The following is a 19,465-nucleotide window of genomic DNA, read 5'->3' as shown; positions in this document are numbered from 1 at the left end:
ATGGAGGTTCATAGCCCGTGGCTTTGCGTAAATCGGATAGACACTATGATTCGGTTCGTTGCACACGATGTATCGTCCATGTAATATTTAACCTTTCACAATTTCTCTCGTGAAAAAAGCGGCTTTACGTAGAATCGTGATTTGTACCGAACGAGTCGAATTATCGATCGCAATTTCCATCGATATATTAACGGCGATATGTTCTAGCCATGGCTGGTACTATGCGGGATTCTATAATGTTCCACATACACTCGACATCGTTTCTTCTCCTTTCGTTTCATTTAATTTCATTTCGTTTCGCTCCTTTTCATTTTATTTCGTTTCGTTCGTTGCCATACCTTGACGCGTGGAAGGGTTTTTTTCTTCTTTTAACTTTCCTTCGCTCGTGCGTCGAAGATACGTACCCATCAGAGTTTGACAGATTACGAACGATCTTAGCACATTTACCGCTCGTTTAATTTCATATAACGCACCTGATCGAAAACGACGACGTTTCATTCGCTTTGCTGCGATTTGTTCGATGTCTCAGGGCTCCTCTAAAAATAATCGTTAAAGTCTACAAAGTCAATTTCAGAATTAAAAAGGATAAGGGTGTTAGGTTGATAAGGCCCAAGATGAACAAGGCAGAAACGTAAAGAGAAAATTGGCTTTTCTTGGGTGGCAGTTGCACAGAGAGAAGCCCCTGTGACTGAAAACGTCTGCTCGTGGCGGAGAAACCGCACATAGGGATACCTGAATTATGTATACGTACAACGCCGTAAGCCAACCGTCTTGACGGTGTAACGAGCTGTCGATGTCAAGGCAACGAACGAACGGCAACCCTTGCCACGTAGAATTTATTGGCACGTCATAACGAAAGAGGATGCTTGTTCGCGCCATGTTTCCTCGCCACACCTCCGATTCATGATTCAGACCTCTTCATTTAGTCGGTCGGAACCCTTCGTGTGTCAACGAGTTGTTACGGAGGGTTCTGCTATGATTTCATGCCACGTAAACCTTGTTAATACCAAGATACGCTTTACGAATTATGTATATACTATGCGATTGAACAATTTAAATGTTACGACGCTCGAATCAATTATATAATCGTACTAAATGCTTCCTTGATTCTACGTATTAGCGATTCTATGGAAATGGGAATTATTTGCCAGTGATTTTGCTGTTCACACTCTTTTCTACTTAATTTATGAATTGTAACAAGTTTGGGGTATGGTAGAAGACATGTTGGCATTTTTACAAAAACGGACAAATAAATAACTATATATGATTTTATCGGTATTTTTTCAAAGGCCATCTGCAGGAGACTGAGATTTTAGTAAAAGTTTCATGCGATCTATTGTATTTAAAACTTTACTTGAAAAAAAAAACAAACTTTTTTCTCACATATTTTGTCGCAAAGAAATAGTTAAAAGATGCAAGGTATCTATGTAGCATAAATACAACCGACAGACACTTTTATCAAGCCCCTAAGATACTTTTCTCAGTGCTGTATCATTTTGTGTGAAGTATGCATTCTCAGGTTAAATGTTAAAAATCCACAAGCGAATTACTATTCGATTCTGCTAGTAAAAAGAAACTTGAATGCCAATGTCATATTTACGTTGCATTAAATGAAACTTAGTAAAAATAATAAACTTGAAGTATAATATGAACTAGGGAACTGAAAAGCTAATTGATTGCGATAAGTGATTATCAACAAATGTACAATTTTAGTTAACCAAAAATGACCACCTGTTACGAAACGTAAGAGGTGCACCAACTTCGCTCGATTACTTTTTACTTATTTCGCGTGATATCGTTCTCAATGCCATAGGTATTGATTTTTCAAAAATAATTTCACAGATAGGATACTCAAAAGTAAGTTCAGATTCATTCACTGAGCATGGGTTGTGGAATATGATTGTTTTTGTAGCTGTGACATGGCAGGGAACTGACAATTTCACGTACAAGAGGTAATTTTTTAACATAAATAAATCAAATCGATACATCCACATAATTTGTCTATCAAGTTACAGTCATCATCTTTCTCTGTCATGCAAATATAATATGTGGCAGCACTCAACAGCAAATACCACCACTCGACACTAACTACGATTGGACGACGGCAGCACACCCGCAGCAGAACCTATCTCGGCCTCCACACACCAGCACTAGGCTTCCGCACCTATCACACCTATACACCTCAAATTGATGACCCCGACGTGATCTCTACAGCAAAAAGAGGTGTGACCGTTGATAGCGCTATCGAGACTTCCATCATCGCGAATCTAAGACTATGACAATGCGGACCTACCGCTACGGCGAACGGCCCTTCCATCTTCAGCAAACCTTGACACCTCACCATCGATCGACGCGCAAAAGCAGGTGACAGGATACGAGACGACGACCAAGCCAGGAGTGATGTAGCCACTGCAAAGTTCATGGGTATTATCACCAGCACATCATACTAAAAAAATGGAACATAGGCCTACGACCGTACGCGGAACGCCTCGGACCGTAGCGACAGATATCCACCGCCACACGAAGACTTCGCGCATCATCTGCACGGGTTTGACAACAAAACTGCTGACGCTTTACAACACATAGAAGAAACGTTATCATTGGTAAGGGGGTACTGTGGCGGCACTCAACAGCAAATACCACCACTCGACACTAACTACTGTCGGACGACGGCAGCGCAGTGGTTAGCGCTTTGGGTTACGAACGTTCGCGACCCGGGTTCAAATCCCGGCGACCGGAGTTCGATTTTTCTTCTACGCATCAAAAACGGAAGAAAATCAGCAGTACCCCATCAGCGACATCTACAGCCAGCGCTACAATTATCACGGACAACACATACGCCTCAAATTGGTGACCACCCGACGTGATTTAACGTGATATACAGTAAAAGAGGTGACTGTGATAGTGCTATAGACATTTCAATCACCGAATGTAAGTGCGTTTCGCAATGGAAAATAACAATCAGGGAACTTTAACCAGTCAGATGGTCAGCACGTCTCCCCTGCTGCCCACGAACAAGACGGCATGGTTCTAGACGAGACAGTTCTAGGCAGCGTAGATTTCGGACGACAACATATATTAAGGTCTTCGACGTCCTGTAGCTGTTGATCATTGAGGCATTCGGCTAGCGTCACGTACCTTATGTTGTCGTCCGAAATCTGCGATGCCTCGAATTGCTTCTCCAGTAGGGCGAACCATGCCGTCTTGTTCGTGGGCAGCAGGGGAGACATGCTGACCATCTGACTGAAGTGGATTCCCACGTCTGTGAAATCAATCATGCAATAAATGAAATACAACTGGCACGATGACGTATACGGTCATAATACGTCTTCCATTCGAAAAGTCTAAGATCCTTAATAGATGCACCTTGATATATTACCAACGAAACAATACATCACGACCTCAAGATACCCACAGCCAAAGAAGAAATATCCAATTATCCAAATATCCAACAGAACATTGAAACATGCGTTTTAAACGAGACAGTTCACACTATCCACCACCGACCGGTACGTGACGTTGCCGTTACGTGGTGCTCCATATTGTATAGCAAAAGTATATAGTAAATGGATCTTTATCAGACCATCGTTTCAAAATGATGATTCTATTCCCTCTGTCATGTTTTCTTCACTCCTTTGTACGCGACTTAGCGATCGTTTCGATATCTTTTTCGTCGATATCGACTTTTTTCCTACGTGCAAGCATTTCTTCGATTCTTGACCCAAATACTGAGTTTATAGTACTTATGAAGGCGCACTGTGGTCGGTACGTCATGGTGTATTGACGAATAGAATGATTCAAGTAGCAGCATTCACGTAGCAATTTCGACGAAATGTACAATTGGTACATAGGCACTTTATTGATCCTTCATTCGTGGTCACTATAATTTGTCATTACCTTCGATACCAGTGTAATCACGCTATGAAATGATTGAAATTTTTTATAACTCACTTTCGTTCAGTATCGTTTTGGAAAAGCAATATGAGCTAACTTCCACTTGAGCAGTCTTCCACTTCTAATTTTTCCATCTTATCGTATTGTACCGTACCGTATCGTATCGTATCGTATCGTATCGTATCATACCGTATCGTATCGTATCGTATCGTACCGTATCGTATCCTATCGCATTGCATTGTATTGTACTGAGAAAACTTTGGTCGTTCAAGTTTTATCGTTTCTTTTTGTCTCTTCGTTCTCCTCCATTTGCGCAAGGACGCATTAGACACTGTCGAAACAGGAAGATGGTGAAATGAAAACAAAACCAGAGAACTGGGGAAATATGTAGTAAAAGTAACAAAATGAAGTAGTTTAACTTCGACGACTTTCAAATCGCTGAATACATCGGCGAATAATCGTTGACCGTTTCCGATGTCGGTAGAATCGAGTTCCGCATGGAGAATCGATGCTGCGAGCTTTTTTGCTCGTATACTCGGTCGAAAGTTGTAAAAAAAAAAAAAAGAAAAAGAAATTAATTGGACTCACGAACTGCAACGATCATCCATGCAATCTGTAAGTAGTATGTAAAGTATACCAAGTGACATTTCGTATGCCTGATCATCGACGTTTATTTTTTGAATCGCGCACGTTCTAGATTAGTTTGGCGATCGAATTGAACATGCTGATCAATTGAAACCGGATTGCTTCGTGGATACGGCCCTTGCTACGATCGTTAATTATTTCATCGCTAAGGACTCCTCGTTATCACAATTTTTTATCCACAACTTCGTATTTACGGAACATATAAATATACGTTGATTAATTAAAAATTATGATATGGCGATACCAATATCGGACATGCTACGATTAAAAAAGTAACAAACGATCTGTACGCGTGTGAAGAAATATGCGAAGCATAACCATCGACGAATTTGCTACCAAATACGTCATTTCTCTCATATTTATTCTTCTTTTCGCAAAGTCGTATTTATTTCCAGTCCTCCCACTTGTTTCTTAACACTTGCATACTCGCGTAAGATCTGGTCGGGCTTCAATATGCCCTAGGAAAAAAGCAGCATTTTATTCGACAAGCGATGCCACGCGAAAGATGCCGTTCCTTACTATTCTTTTTCCCTGCTCCATCGACTTTTTCTCTCCTGAAATTCCTTGGGACATGGAAGAGTGAAAGGTTGTACGCGTACCCTATCAATGTCAAACGTGGTAAGGAGAGCTCTCGAGATTGCAGCACCGACGAATGGACGAGAGAATGAAAGACGTCCAAAGAAGAGACGAATTCTTGGCTTAAGCCGAGCGTACGGTGTTTTCCTTGATTCTCTTTTCCCTTTTCCGTGTCCTTTCTCTCGCCCGCTCTTTCGTCCGATCGAAGAAGGGACTTCGAAACGAGAGAGGGGAGTAGGGTAGAGCGCGTACCTCTCTTCATCATTCTTGAAAGGCTGATGAATCATGGCACAGAATCCGACGTGAAACCCCTTGTTCGTTATCCACTGGCTAATCAAACTCCTACGTTCTCCTAGTGCGCGCGAATCGATTCAATTCGATTTATTAGGTTTTAATGGGTGTCGAACGTTAGCCATTTTGAAACTATGGAAATATTCAGATTTACTATTTATCACTTCTTTGCAATTCTAATATTTCTGTCAAATATTTGCGATGGTTACTATTAGGGATATTAGCTGGAGTCGAGGATAAAAAAAAGAGGATCACGAAAAATATTGGAATTGGAGGGATTTCACGTGCGTATGAACAAAAGAGAAGACACGGATATAGGAACGTAGTTAGAGGATGGAGGAGAATGTGGAACCAAGAGCTGATAGGTTTGACGGGATTTAGTGCTTGTAATGCCAAACTCGACGTCTGGTGTTGCGGTCGGCTTCGACCGACGTATTAGGGAACGGCCGCTGGGATTACGGAGCTGGGGTAAACTCGGTCCCGTTCTAAACTGTGCGACATTTTCAAAGTTACATTGCACGATGTATCTCTCCCCTAAACGTATTAAAACCTCCTATTAGTGTATATACTTGAGCACGTAGTTTGGAGAAAATGCTCATAGTAGACGTAACAGGTCCAAAGAAAAGCAAGTCGAATTCGTTGAAAAGGAAGTAAGAACGTAACTATCTGCATATATATAGCTGGATTGGAATCGAAACTGGAATCAAAATTGAATCGTATTAATTTTGTTAACGAAACAGGTGAAACATCATCGGCTCGATTGCTCGACTTTAGTCACGTTGCTACACGCTCTTTACGCGATATCTTTTTCGAGCTTCTGTCGACGACGATCCATTTTTGTTGCTTTTGCAGTCATTAACCAGGTAACTAAACTCTCAGTTAACGAGTCGTCTCTCGATTATACGACGAAGTAAAACATTTATGTATGAAAGCGAACTTGAAATCTTTCGAGCGGTTTGATAGGCTGTGGCGCGGCGCGCCGACGCTTTCCCTTGGATTTTCGTGCCCGTCGGACCTTATGCTACGCTTTAGAACTTCAGGCTGTAGTTTCCTTCACGCCGCGTATTCCATTGCCATTTTTCGAGCATGTGCTCATTGTAGCCTCTTCGGTATTCTATCTCTATCCCATTCGAAAGGCCTGCATTATAGATCGTGTGAAATCCAAGTGCCTGACCCCAATCGAATACCCGACCCGCGAGAGAAACAGGTACGAGGGAGGAAGAGGAGATAGAGTCGAATAGATACGAAGAGGGTAGATATAAGGGTAGAGAGTAAAGTAGAGGAAGAGGGAGAAAGATGGCTGAAATCCCATGTGAGTAGGATAGGTCGCGGAAGTAGAGTGCATCGATCAATAAATCTCGATGAAGATAACGCTCATGTAAACGCTTGAACTCTACGACTCTTTGCGTTCCAGTCCTCCGTGACAAGTCTTACCATCATTTGCCAATGTTTTCTACTGATTTTTACGCTTTTTACGCATGCTCCGCTAAACTCTGTTTCTTTCTTGCCGCAATAATGGTACTGACGATAGTCGTTGCGCTGTTCTCAACTTTAAACCACGCGACCATTTCGTTCATTTTTCAATGGTTCGTATGTATTCGCAGATACGCTGTAATTCTGTTACGTGAACATATAACGCCAAGAAAGTGATAAGTTGATTGTTCAGATCTTGAACCCTATTTAAAAGAGAATTTTTAGTGATTCTTGTCGTAACGAGGGAACGATACTTGTGAACGAGAACTTGTGAATGTACAAAGAGTGGACAGAATTTGTTGAACTTCAAAACGCAACCTGCGATTGATAATCATTGAAATTTAATTGAAATCGAAAGAGGAAGAAAGAAAGATGTATTTATCTTTCGATAAGTATCGGAGTTTAGGAGTACGCAAAAATTGTTGGTTCGCGAAGCATAATTATTGCGAAAAAGTAAAAAACACGGGAAGCACAACGGATTTGAAAAACGAAACAAAGCGAGAGAGAGAGAGGGGCGAGGGGGAGGAGGGCATACAGGAAGAAAAGACACAACAAATACAGGTTATTCGGAGGAAACATGCCGTAAATTGGCCCGGGAATTCTGCCGCTGGCAGTGCAACGCATCGTGCTTATTATGATTAAGTAAAACCACGCTGCAAAATTATTACAGTAGTAGCGAGTCTAATACGAAATTAAAAACACTAGGTTGTCGTGCATTATATCAACAATGCCAATATTTTTGTACATTCGGTAAATTATCGCTCTTAAGTATGCATGACGTCGTGAAATTTTTGCGAAGCTTCAGTTTAAACATATTTTCGAGGAATAAAGCTTCCGTCTCTTATGAAAGTCAGAAAAATGAGATCTAGTTGCGTGTACGGCGCACAGGTTGAATAATAAATCGTATATTTATTTTGATGCACATGGCTAAAAATATGAGAATGTTAAATTCGTACTGATCTCTCTAAAATTATAAAGTTAGTAAAAACATCGTTTACGACGTATATCGATTAATCTCGTTTCGTTATCTCCTTTCTCTTGCGCTTCTTTTATTTGTATTTTCTTATTCTTTCAAAAATTGCAAAGTCCAATCCATTAAAAAATGTTTATTCTTATTTCAGAAGATAATCGACACTCTTTTTTTGGCGTTTCACCGGCACCTATGATTCTTAGTTTGTTCGAAAGTTTCGTATTTACTAGAATTTTCTCTCGCCTCAGATTTCGTTTTCCCTAGCCACATAGTTTAAATTCTCTGCTTTACGTTAGTTTTATCGTTGCGTATTCGTTCAGGTATGTCGAGAAAGGCAAAAGGAATAAATTTGGTTTATCGCGAAATCGCTTGGCTAGAACGTGATATAGGTAAGCGAGATAAGAACAATAAAAATGGTCCCCAATCATCAAATTGGATTCGTTGCAATTTTCTTGATTGAACTTACGACGAATCGTTCGAAGCCGAAAGCTCGCTTGAAAATTTTTCTCGGCCGCACGTGCCGGAAGGAAGCTACCTGCGTTCCGACGTTTTCTTCTACCGTTTCTAACTGATTTACGGGACGATTGCTTTCTTCGTTGCCGTTTTTTTCATTCCTTTCTTCCTTTTGCCTTCGCTTTGTCCCCTTCTTGTTGCGGTTTGCTCTCTGTGCGAAACTTTCTACCTTCGATATCGAAAATTCCACCGTTGAACGTGATCGTTGCTTTCTTTCAAAGCTTCTTCTTTTTTATCAGAACTTTGCCTTTTCTGTTGTTTACGGATTATTGATGAAAGTTTGTCGACAGTACGGTATTCGTGATCGTTGCTATTTTCGCCGCTATCAAATATATGGCTGATATAATGGGTATTCGTATCAGAATTCAGAATAATTTAAGAGCGTCGTATGCTCCATGAATGTAGGTACGTAGCATGTATGTGCATGTGTATAACTTGGTGTTTGATCGCACGATTTATCGAATCGAACGGAATATGTAGTAATCGACCATAAGATCAGACGATCGTCGAAACGATTCGACAGAGAACTTTACATATGTTCGATGGGTCCGCGATCCGATATCCATTATCAAGATCCCGAATGTCTGGTTTACGAGTGTTTACCAGCAGGATTTCCTACCGAGACGTCCGTTAATGGCAAGCTAACGATTTTCTGCAGCGCCATTATTCATCGTCGTTGGTACCATAAAGTTCGGCCACGGTCGGTCGGGCTAATGGCGGGTTGCGCCCAAGTAACGGTCCTTCCCTAAATCGAGTATTAAATCGTTCCGCTAACGGAGGACGATAATTTGTCGCTAGGGGCAGGTGTTGAGTTCCACTGGACTTGCACAGGGCTTTGCCTGTTTGTCTTTGGCTACTGAAAACTTTATGCCGACACCAATGGTTCGACTAGAAATAGACGATCAATTGAACATAATTTAAGGGACGACGTCACATTTGACGTAACGAATAGAGAAAGCTTCGAAGCAGGTACTGTCAATGAGTAACAGACTTCGCCTGCTATCTGCCTTCAAAGAAGTATGTTCGAATCGACCCGGACAGGAGAAGGCTGAATGAAAATCATGATTTCTCGGTGCTAGGCTGATCAGTATTTAATCGAGGAGAATGAGAAATCGGCTTTTAAACTCGTTATTGCAATCAGATATATATGTATATTGTATATAGCAGTCGAGAAGGAACAGATTCTCGGAGTGGAAAGAAAAATAGATCATCGGTAATGGGATAGTAACGCTGATAGATCAATCGGTATATGGACGTGCGACGTGAAAAGCGGAAGTCTGCGGTTACAACAGGAGGTAAAATCGAACACAAATATGGGCGCAGTAGCTCGCGTCAAAACTTGCTCACCGCATATTTGTCTTGACGCGGTTGGTTATTATACGATGATCCAGTGGACAACTCGATAAGCACGCATCTGTCCACGTCTACGTTCGAATAAGTTCCGAATATAGAGTCGTGGTATTTCACGTACGTAGTTGCGCGCGTATTACGAGACGCGGATATGTGACATATCGCGCACACCCTGCAAATTTCCCTGCAACTTCGTCGATTGCAATTTACGGTCGATTCAATTAATCCACTACTAGCTGTTCGCTACTCACCGATCGTTGCGAGCTATGGCATACCACTATGCATCGATTATAATTGCCCGGATTCGCGGTTGTTCGTTTCATTCGACCATCGTTATTTTCACCTTCGTTCCGTCGAACCATGCGCTACCGGAATTTTGCCAGTGAAAAGAGCGCAATTAGCGGCGTGATATTCGGTCATCTGCATTTTGACGTTACTTCCGCAACGGAGGACCAGGCTGACGATGTTCGCGCAGCATTGTTATACGAAAATTCGACGTGACGTAAAATGCGAACGACGAGATGTTCAAGAATGTCTAATTCCCGTCAAAATTATTTCCAGTGTGACGGATAATGCCTCGTTAATAGCTCGGCCTCTTTTGAAATTTTGTAAAAACCGCGAACATGCTTTCGTTACAACAAATTATGAATAATCGGTATGACGCTACTATTTGGCAGATGTTTATTTCCCGTTTTTCTCTGACAGGGTAACATTAACGCTATTAATACGTACTCTGCAAATGACAAAAAGCCCACGAAATTGATCAAACGTTTTAGTTTCTGGATGATCAATTTAATCGATCGAACGAACTCAAACGAACGATTCAAACTGGTTGGAGTATCGTGGTGAAATTCTTGTTGGTAACAGGTAACAGATACATAGATTGTTTCGTGTCAGGTTGCAGTAAACGAAGTTAGTGGCCGAGGTTTCACGTGGTTTATTAAACGTTTCAATTTGTCTATTGTTTTTCGCTCTGAATCGCGCTCCCCTGTCCAACCATCTGCCGACAAGGTACTTCTCGTTTATCGGACTTCAGTAGAGCGAGTTTGAGCGCCCTTTGCCGAGACCATCCGTCGACGTAAAAACGCGAAAGCAATGCGATGCTGCAAGTTGTTATTTTTTTAGCTCATCGCGCGAACTGAAAATCGATATCATAAAACAAAATATTTTTCTCTATTTCTAATCCTTTTTTTGGTAGCAGCAGCCGGTGCTCTTTGGCTTTACGTAATGGTCAGTTTCGTGTAACGCGTTTTACGATTTTAAAGATCGGGATCGTCGAGAAAAATGAAACTGAAATATTTAGATCGTTTCGCTTGCATCGAAACCCATTTTAGAAATCTGTTTTTTTTCGCGAGTACCGTTTATAGCCAGCAGGGATTTTTTTGAAACATGTGAACACCTTGCTGGTGAAAATTCTGAAAAGCTCCGAAACACGTCCGTTGTTCCGAGCTGCAGGATTTCTGGTTGATAAGACATATCAGTCAACAATAGCCATTATCTTTAAATGAAATCTTTTCACCTAAGACCGATGTACTACCTGTTATCGATGCACCGCTCCGTTGTCGTGTTTTAGGTGAGCTGACTGGCCATCGAAGCACCGATTCCCATTGCAGATGCTATTTCCGATAATAGAACCGAGATACTGATCTCTCTTGCTCGGAGTTAAAACGGATTGTGCGCAATTTTGCGTACGCATACCAGCTGACCCTCTCCGAACGTACAATCCCTCGGAATGGCAGCACCGCCAGATCGGTGGGGTTGATACGTTCCTACGGATTCTTTGCTTTAATGTCGTTTATACGGATCCGACGTTATTAACGAGTTCGTGCGAGATAAGGAAGGATCTCGCAGTCGAGATCGATGAGTTCGAGGGGGAAACGCGAACCTATTGACTCGACTCGACTCGACTCGACTCTACTCGATTTTATTCTACTTGTGACTGATCCATCGAATCGATCGGCACAACTACCGAGCGTTTAGATATTTTAATTCTCGCCCGATGTTTGTTGTAGAAAAATGTATTGACTATAGCAAGTAGAATTAAAGCGATCGTATAACGTTGACCGATCTTTCGTATCGCTCGAACTATTGTTAATATCAGTGTTGTATTTCGTTTTAATTAATCGCGTTACATGGTCGAATAGCGTTTACACCCGCAGATATTGTGTTACAGTCGCGATTTCGATGGAAGACACAGCGGTGCCTTTGAAATGTTTTGACATCGGTTCGAAACGTGTCGCTCGCGATAAATATGTAAATGCGATTGCGCAGCGAAGAGAAAAATCGTAGGGGGAAGAAGATTTTCGATAGAACTAGTTTCCTATTTCAAAGATCGTTTTGGTAAGGTGCATTTGGTCGAATAACGAAATCCGTGGTAGAATGCAGCAATTTTTTTGCAGATTTCTTGCTCCGAATGGCGAGTGCGGAGGACAGAAGTGCTTGGAGAATGATTCGGACCGCGTGTAGAATACGATCTCGTATACGTGGTTATCGAGAGGGTGACTTAAACGATGGCTGAGCTGAATCGAGAACGGAAGTACAAAACCCAAGGAAATGAAATATTCCACTTGGATATTGGACAGATAAGGAATATTCCGGAGAAAATGATCGTTGCACGCGCCTGTTGAAAACTGTACGATAGGTAGTCGTTCTACTACGTAATTCTGGCAGGTTTTCGCAAATGAAGGAGCAGGGCCAAAAGTCTTTACTCACCTCGGCTGGAATTACCTCGTACGATGTACTCTCGTACGGTGCCGTACAGAATTAGCCAGAAAATCGACAATCGAAACTGGCAATGTGGTACGAGCTTGTTAAACGACAATGCTTAATTCGAAGGTTAATCAATCTCTGTCTCTTTGCTCGCTGTTAATATCCTGCCTTCCTCGTGTCATCATGTTTAGTCGTGTTTTTAGTCGCGCGTGGAGACGATAACATTTTCATGTACATGCACCTGTACAATAGGATTCGTTTCGTGCATAGAACGCTATCGGATGTCATGAAAACAGTAAAAAGCGGAAAATCGAAAATAGATAAGAAAGTCCTACGTTTGACATCAAAGGGAATAAGAATACCGGAAAAATGAGACGAAACGATTGCGGAAAAACTGATTTTGCGAGGACGTGCGTAACAGAGACTACGGCTTCGCTTTAGAAGTAGGCGAAAATATTTGCTCCGCACGAATTCTTCTCTTACGACTACAGTTTCTCGGTTAAAATAGGAAAGACAGTGATCCCTAGAACAAGGCGGTTTCGATTACATGCGGGTCTTTTCGCTGACAAATTTCATTTCTTTTTTTTTACATTTATTTTGCATCAATTTATTTAACATATCTTTACTTTACCATGGCGAATAGCAGAGACTAAGAAGAACGAATGTAAATGCTTTCGTGCGAACTAATTCCTCGCAAATTGCCCGCGCGTACAAGAAACGGTGACACTGCGAGCTGCATAGTCGCAGTTTCATTGTATGCAGGCGTAAAAACAAATGAATTCGAATCTTCTATTTTTTCAAATAGTTTGTCAATTGTTTGAATTCGACGTTGCTGCTCGATGCATACAGCAGCAATTTCAGAAAAACAGTTGGCATCAAATCGTCTTACATACGGTACCATTGTATAGTGAAGAATACGAGTGAATATACAGGCATAAGCACATGCATTGGAAAAATATAAACTTGTGTATATATGTATGTGAGTATCTACTTTAGGTTTTTGGTTGCTTGAGGAGTGAGGAGGGGGAGGGGGAGGGGTACTCCGAAACTACGCGAATTTCGCCCTACGCAGTTAGTCGATGTACCTAACCCTTGGGCTATTCGAGCGAGTACTATATAAGGAAACTTCTTCTTCCTTTTGACAGTTGAATTGGGAAACGTTGTTACGAACTTGATAATTGCAATTTCATTATCAAGTTGACGTATACATACGTATCATGTACGTACAATGCATCGTGATTAATATTTCAATCAAGGGACTGGGCACTGATTCCAGCAAACGACGACCACGACCACGACTGCGAAAAGTTTTTGTTTAGCCGTTTCTAGATCAGTCCAGCGGTCAGAATGATCAGCGGAATTTGCAAAGCGCTGCCATGGTGGGAATGAAGAAAAAGTAGAAGCAAAGTCTGGCTGCGTGAACAGTTGAATATCAAAGAAAAAGGGAAGGAGAGTCGATATTCGGACCGCAGGTGCTGTGACAACGAAGAGCTTGCGGTAGTTCGGCCTGGCCAAGGCTTTTTACGAGTTTTCAGCGCTAAACTTGCATTTCTTTAGCGAGCGCAAAGGGAGGTGGAAGGAAGACAGGAAGTCGGTAGTGGTGGGCGGAACAGGCACGAAAGAAAGAGAAAGACCAAAGAGGAAACTACTATCCCGCTGATTTTATTCAAATTTTCTCCAGGCGAAATATCCACTTCCTTCGAGCTTTTCCTGCCTGTTCTTTCTCTACGAGGTTCACTCTTTTGCATTTTAGCTAGCCGATACAGGCGAAAATGCGGCGTCAACGAGGAGTCAGTCGCATCGTGCTCTGCTTTTGTTCCTTTACAGTCACGTATACTTGTTTTCTGCTCATTTCAACATTTTCTCGTTTCTTCGCGAATTTCCTCTGCTTTCTCTCGTAAAGAACGCGCCGCGAGTTTCGTTCACCGACTTTGCGTTGCTTTGTCGTCCTATGGTCTGCCAATTATCAGGCTATATATGCGCCTATCGAAGCGCGAATACTCAATGATATGACGGACGATCGATAAAGTTTTAAACCGGTCTTGGTTTAGTCGTGTATTTTATTTCGAATTCTTATCATTCCTTATTTTCTTTTATTCGTTCCTACATCTTGCGTTGGAGAAAAGAAATGGCGAAAAGGCGATTCTACATGGTGATTTATTAACACTCTGAAATGAAACCAAACATCGAATCCGTTCCATATTTTTCTGTTGAACGCGACCGGAGAACGTAGTCTCGTATAGTTTGGGAAATTGACGGTCCACGCGATACGATAATCGCGCGGAAACTGTTCGGTCGAGCGTTTCAATTCGACGCTATCCGAAGCTATCTTATTTTCCGACAATCGATCACGCATTGTTGCACGAAACACGAATGCACGATTCATTTCCAATTCTTCCATTTTCAGGGAAAGCCCTGTTAGAACAATATGAAAAGTACAATACATAATTGTACTTTGCTCGTTGAACAGCGCGGACAAATAGTTTCAATTTATTTAAATTTTCTACTAAATAAATAAATAAATAAATAAATGTAGTAAGAAAGAATTGTGCGTTAAAGGAAAAGAGGAAAAGATTGCTTATTCGGACGGTTGCCTTTTGACATTATTATACATTAACACGTGCTTTCTTTATTTAATATTTAAAAGGCGAATTGAAAAGCGTTTCTCTTTTTCGATTCAATTGCGATTGCGAGTATCGCAAGTATTCTTCCACTAAATCTTGGCGATCTCGTAAGTAAACGATTCTAATAAAACGCAACGTTGGCAAAGATCCTCGGGATTTCATAGATTACGGTCGGTTTTGTTTCCCTTTCTTGAGCCGAACCTCGGTTTTGAGTTTTTCCCCGGCCGCAATTCAGTCGAGCATGAGAATGACGGACGGTTTGCTTGGTGCGATTAGAAGAGGATCGTCCTCTTTTTCCGAGCAGGAGGAAACAAAGCCACGGGTCTAAACGCAGCTGTCGAGCTTGCTGGATGTTTTTGCCCGTGCTTTTATCTTGGACGTCAAACATTCAATGGGATTAGGGAATAAATAATGCACGAAACGCAACGATGACATCTTAACCGAATTTCAACGATACATTCTAACAAAAGAATCCCACTTGGCGCACGTTGTATAGATTTTTCATCGCTAAAGCTCTATTGAAAACTTTTCATCGCGAAGAATTGCGATTGCATCGCCACCACAAATTATATATATATACGTATATCAATTTAACAGTCTTTAAAATAATGAAACGTTGAGTAGAACTATTCGTCGTAGAACTCGCTGTCTGGCGGAAGTTTACCGTTCGTCGTCGAGAGAACTTATGTATATAGAATAGAAATCCAGGCACGTAAGGAACATTGGGTCTGCGTTATTAAATTATACGACACTCTTGTGTCGGAAAATGTGGCGTATTTTACGCTCGCTTTATACACTAAGTAAAATAAAATACAGTCACGCGTTAATTTTTCTTTAGTAGAGCTCTCTCGAGCGTTGGATTGTTCGGTTGCTTGTTATCGTAGGACGTGATATTTCCTTTGTTTGTCATTTGCGATTTATCCGTGTAACGCTGTTAAAATGATAAAATGTAAAATCCGTCGAGTTATATTTTAAATCTCGATTCATTCGAGGTGAATTGAAACTGGTGTATTCAAGACTGCGAAAACGAATATAATTTAAAATCGTTTAAAATTCCATTATTACTACCATTGCATCGTTCGATGGATTACAGCGAAAACGATCAATTCAGCGAGATCGAATCGTTATGGATTACGTACGCCTTGGGAAGAAATTGATATAAACGTTCTATGTACCTAGTTATCTCCGGCTGCACAGCTATGGCGTCAAAGTTGTCTCGTCTATCTCTGCGTCGTTGTAATTTGTGGTATAAAGTTTACTGTTCGTGTAATTGCGGTGTCATAATGTCGAAGGAGGTAACTAGCGGTGCAAAGCCGCCGATGCGGTAACTCGAGTGTTGGAGAGACTGCATTTCGAAGCTAATTATGGTCCAAAAATTCGCCTTTTTCTAGATTAAAAACAATCCTTTAAGATTTTAGACTTGGTAATAATCTTCTAAGGCGAATTTTCGATCGTTGACGGGAAAATTGTAGATTTATTTTGTCAGTCTGCGTATACAGAGGAGACGTAGAACAGAAATCGAAAGACACGGAATCGATGGAGCAAAATCGGTTAAGCAAGTTTGTACATACAATGAATTTTGGACTATGTCCGATAGAAGTTCTTACCACTTATCGTTCGACGAAATCGTGAGCCGTACTTCGAACAAGCATCATTCTTCGCATGTGTTGCAACTTGTGTTTTTCGTTCGTCGGAGTAAATTCCGTATGAAACTTTTATACATGTAACGTCTTATTAGCTTTCCAAATATAATCGAATATTTCTTGCATTTGATTCTAGAAACGTAAAATTATCGCTACCATGAAAGGGAAGAGAAGAATGCACAAATAAATTAATCAGGACGAACGAAAGAAAAGAAATAAGCGTAGGTTTGTGATGTATAGTAATTTAGATGTAGCAAAAAGAAAGCAACAGCATTGAATTAAAACGAGAACGTTTCTTATCTACGAGAAAGCGTGTCCGCGCGTTGTACGATAGTTATGATCCGATTAATTTCACTGAAACTAGCAACGCCTATACAGATTCGGTTGCACTCTGTACAAGAGATTCAATTAGTCTCTGATTACGGATATAAATGCATTTACGAGGCAGCAACGAAACGCGTGTCGTATTTAAGACCATTGTAAAGAGAATAGAATCCAGTAGTAGTAAACTAAATTCATTTGAAAAGCCTCGCTCCAGTATATCTGCTACGATTAGAAATGGAATTTTGAAATACGAGCATCGTAAATGCTACTATTTCACGAACAGTCAAATAGCTTAACGCATATATTTTCTGACGCAATGATTGGTCGATGGATCGGAAGAGGCAAATGGATCGTGAAAGCAATGAAATTGCAAAGGGAATGAAATTCTTTCGACCTACAGACATTGTTCTCGATTGAGTTTCGAATGGGCACAAAAATTTATGTGACGATATACGTGTATGCAAAAGGGCATGCGAGGATGAAATCCGATGGTCTTGAATAGATTATCGGATGGTATGCGTCGTCCTCGAAGGACATTGAACAAAAGTGTACAAAGAAAAATAAAAGATTATAACGACACAGACACGATTTGCAAGCGTATACCGAAGTTCACACGAGTTACCCCTAATCACGTTGTTTTAATTTACGCGTGTCGTGGCGCACGGTAACTTTGTACGTACGTACGACAGATTTGCTGCAAATTCGAAACACAGACCGATCACGACCAACGAGAAACGAACTTCCGATCGGATAGGTAACAGACACGCGAAAATTAGACAGTTCAGCGAAGACGCTTTGGATGCCGTACGATGACACGCGAATCGTAAACGATTGATCGATGCACCCGGAAGCGCCAGATAGTGAAAGGGTAGAGGTATGTAGGTGTGTCGACGTTTTGGCGCGAGGACAGTCGTAATTGCTCCGCGACGAGAACACGAAACCGTGCGTTTCAAGTTCGGCCGACGACTGACGAACGTACCTGGGCACGACGCCTGCGCCCGTTCGTGGCCAACACACCTCGACGCGTTACGACTGTGCCGCGCGCATCACGCTTTGCCGATGCATCCAGATTACTGTCTACCATATCGCTGCACAAGGATTCTCTTGCACGGAAATGCAAATCCTGCAACAGGAGAAACAGTTTAACACTGTGGCTTCGTAACATCGTCATTGCTTTTACCACAAGTGTTAGCATCGGTACCGCTATCGTCACCATGATTATTCGGTTTGCTTCTTCGTCATATCTGAGGTGTAGCTTCGGTTTCTTCGTTATATCGTAAAATCGTGTCTGCTTGTATCAACAAGAACGATAGATAGAACATGTGATAGATGTTTGAACCATCAATTAGAGAAAAGGAGTTGGTGCCACGATCGGGAAAGTTTCATCGGAAGTTACCAAACGAAATTACAAGATGAGTGAAACGTCGAGCGGATAAGACGAACGACCATGGTCGATGTTTGGTTTGATCGTTGTTTGAGATTAAAATTAAGTCGTGGTTCGTTTCGCGCTAACGAGGCCACGGTCCTTAATTGCGATGAAATAGTCCGAAACACGATAAAAATCCTCACCCGATCTTTTAGCCTCCTTTCGTTGATCGTTATCGTTTGTCAGCGATTAATAATATCCAAGTTCAATCAGTCGTCGTTAGTAATTTCACGGTATTCAACTTGAATGTCTTCGAATGGATACGATGTAGATACGATGTGTCTACGGTGATGGAAGAAAAATCAAGACGAAGAGTACGGACGAACGAAATTTAGAAGATTGAATACAAAGGAAACGCGGCATATCTATTAATAAAGAACGCAAATGGAGATGGAAAAGGCGACTGGGCAAAGATACATATTCCTTTTCTTAGTCTTATTAGGTATTCCTTTCTGTTGGATTCGCGCGTGACAGATTGGCAGTGGAAATGACGGGTCAGCGTTTTCCACCAGGTGTGGAAACGCAAAGAGAGAAGTTACCGGATTAAGCGGTTCGCTCCTCGTCCGACCGTAATAAGAGTCAGCATCTTTTTCTGGGCAATATTTCACGTCGTTACACACCATTTACTCGCAATTAAGATTCGGAAATTTCTGTAGGATGCAGTTTATCGAGAGCATACCGACTTTCCCATTTTCACCAACTCTGAACGTCTTATGTTTGCGGCCTGTCGACGCCTACCTATCGCACCCCCAATTTCGGCCTCGCTTATTATTCTGCTCGTTCTCTACGGATAATGTTTCCAACGTGCCAGCGAATTGCTGTCGGAATTTTACGTCTTACGATTCCACGTTTTTTGCTTTCGACGTCTCGCTTACGGCGACCGTTATTTTCAACGAGCAGCCATTTTTTTACAACTTTCGCAGTTATTGATTTATGCGTATACCTACACATTTTATTTATTTCATCGCCGTTGCGGTTGTACGTAGATAAGCATCGCGAGAAAACATATAACGATTAACGAATTTGT

The 19,465-nt window shown here is 41.5% G+C and overlaps 1 protein-coding gene across 2 annotated transcripts in view; it reads right to left on the bottom strand.

The window, feature by feature from the left end:
* The window catches only part of LOC117234048 (zwei Ig domain protein zig-8-like), a 33,747-nt gene extending 16,944 nt beyond the window's left edge, over positions 1 to 16,803 (bottom strand). Inside the window, exon 1 of one of the 2 annotated variants that reach the window (XM_033494882.1) lies at positions 16,653 to 16,803. The gene's annotated coding sequence lies outside the window, so the exon portion shown is untranslated. Of the gene's footprint in view, positions 1 to 5,367; positions 5,387 to 16,652 lie in introns of those variants that run through there. The other variant, XM_033494886.1, reaches the window with a different exon arrangement.
* Positions 16,804 to 19,465: the final 2,662 nt, after the last annotated feature.

Source organism: Bombus vosnesenskii, unplaced genomic scaffold (genome assembly GCF_011952255.1).
Source record: "Bombus vosnesenskii isolate JDL3184/JDL3185 unplaced genomic scaffold, Bvos_JDL3184-5_v1.1 scf7180000013302, whole genome shotgun sequence".
Classification (NCBI taxonomy): Eukaryota; Metazoa; Arthropoda; class Insecta; order Hymenoptera; family Apidae; genus Bombus; species Bombus vosnesenskii.
This window is presented reverse-complemented; position numbering and strand designations above follow the sequence as displayed.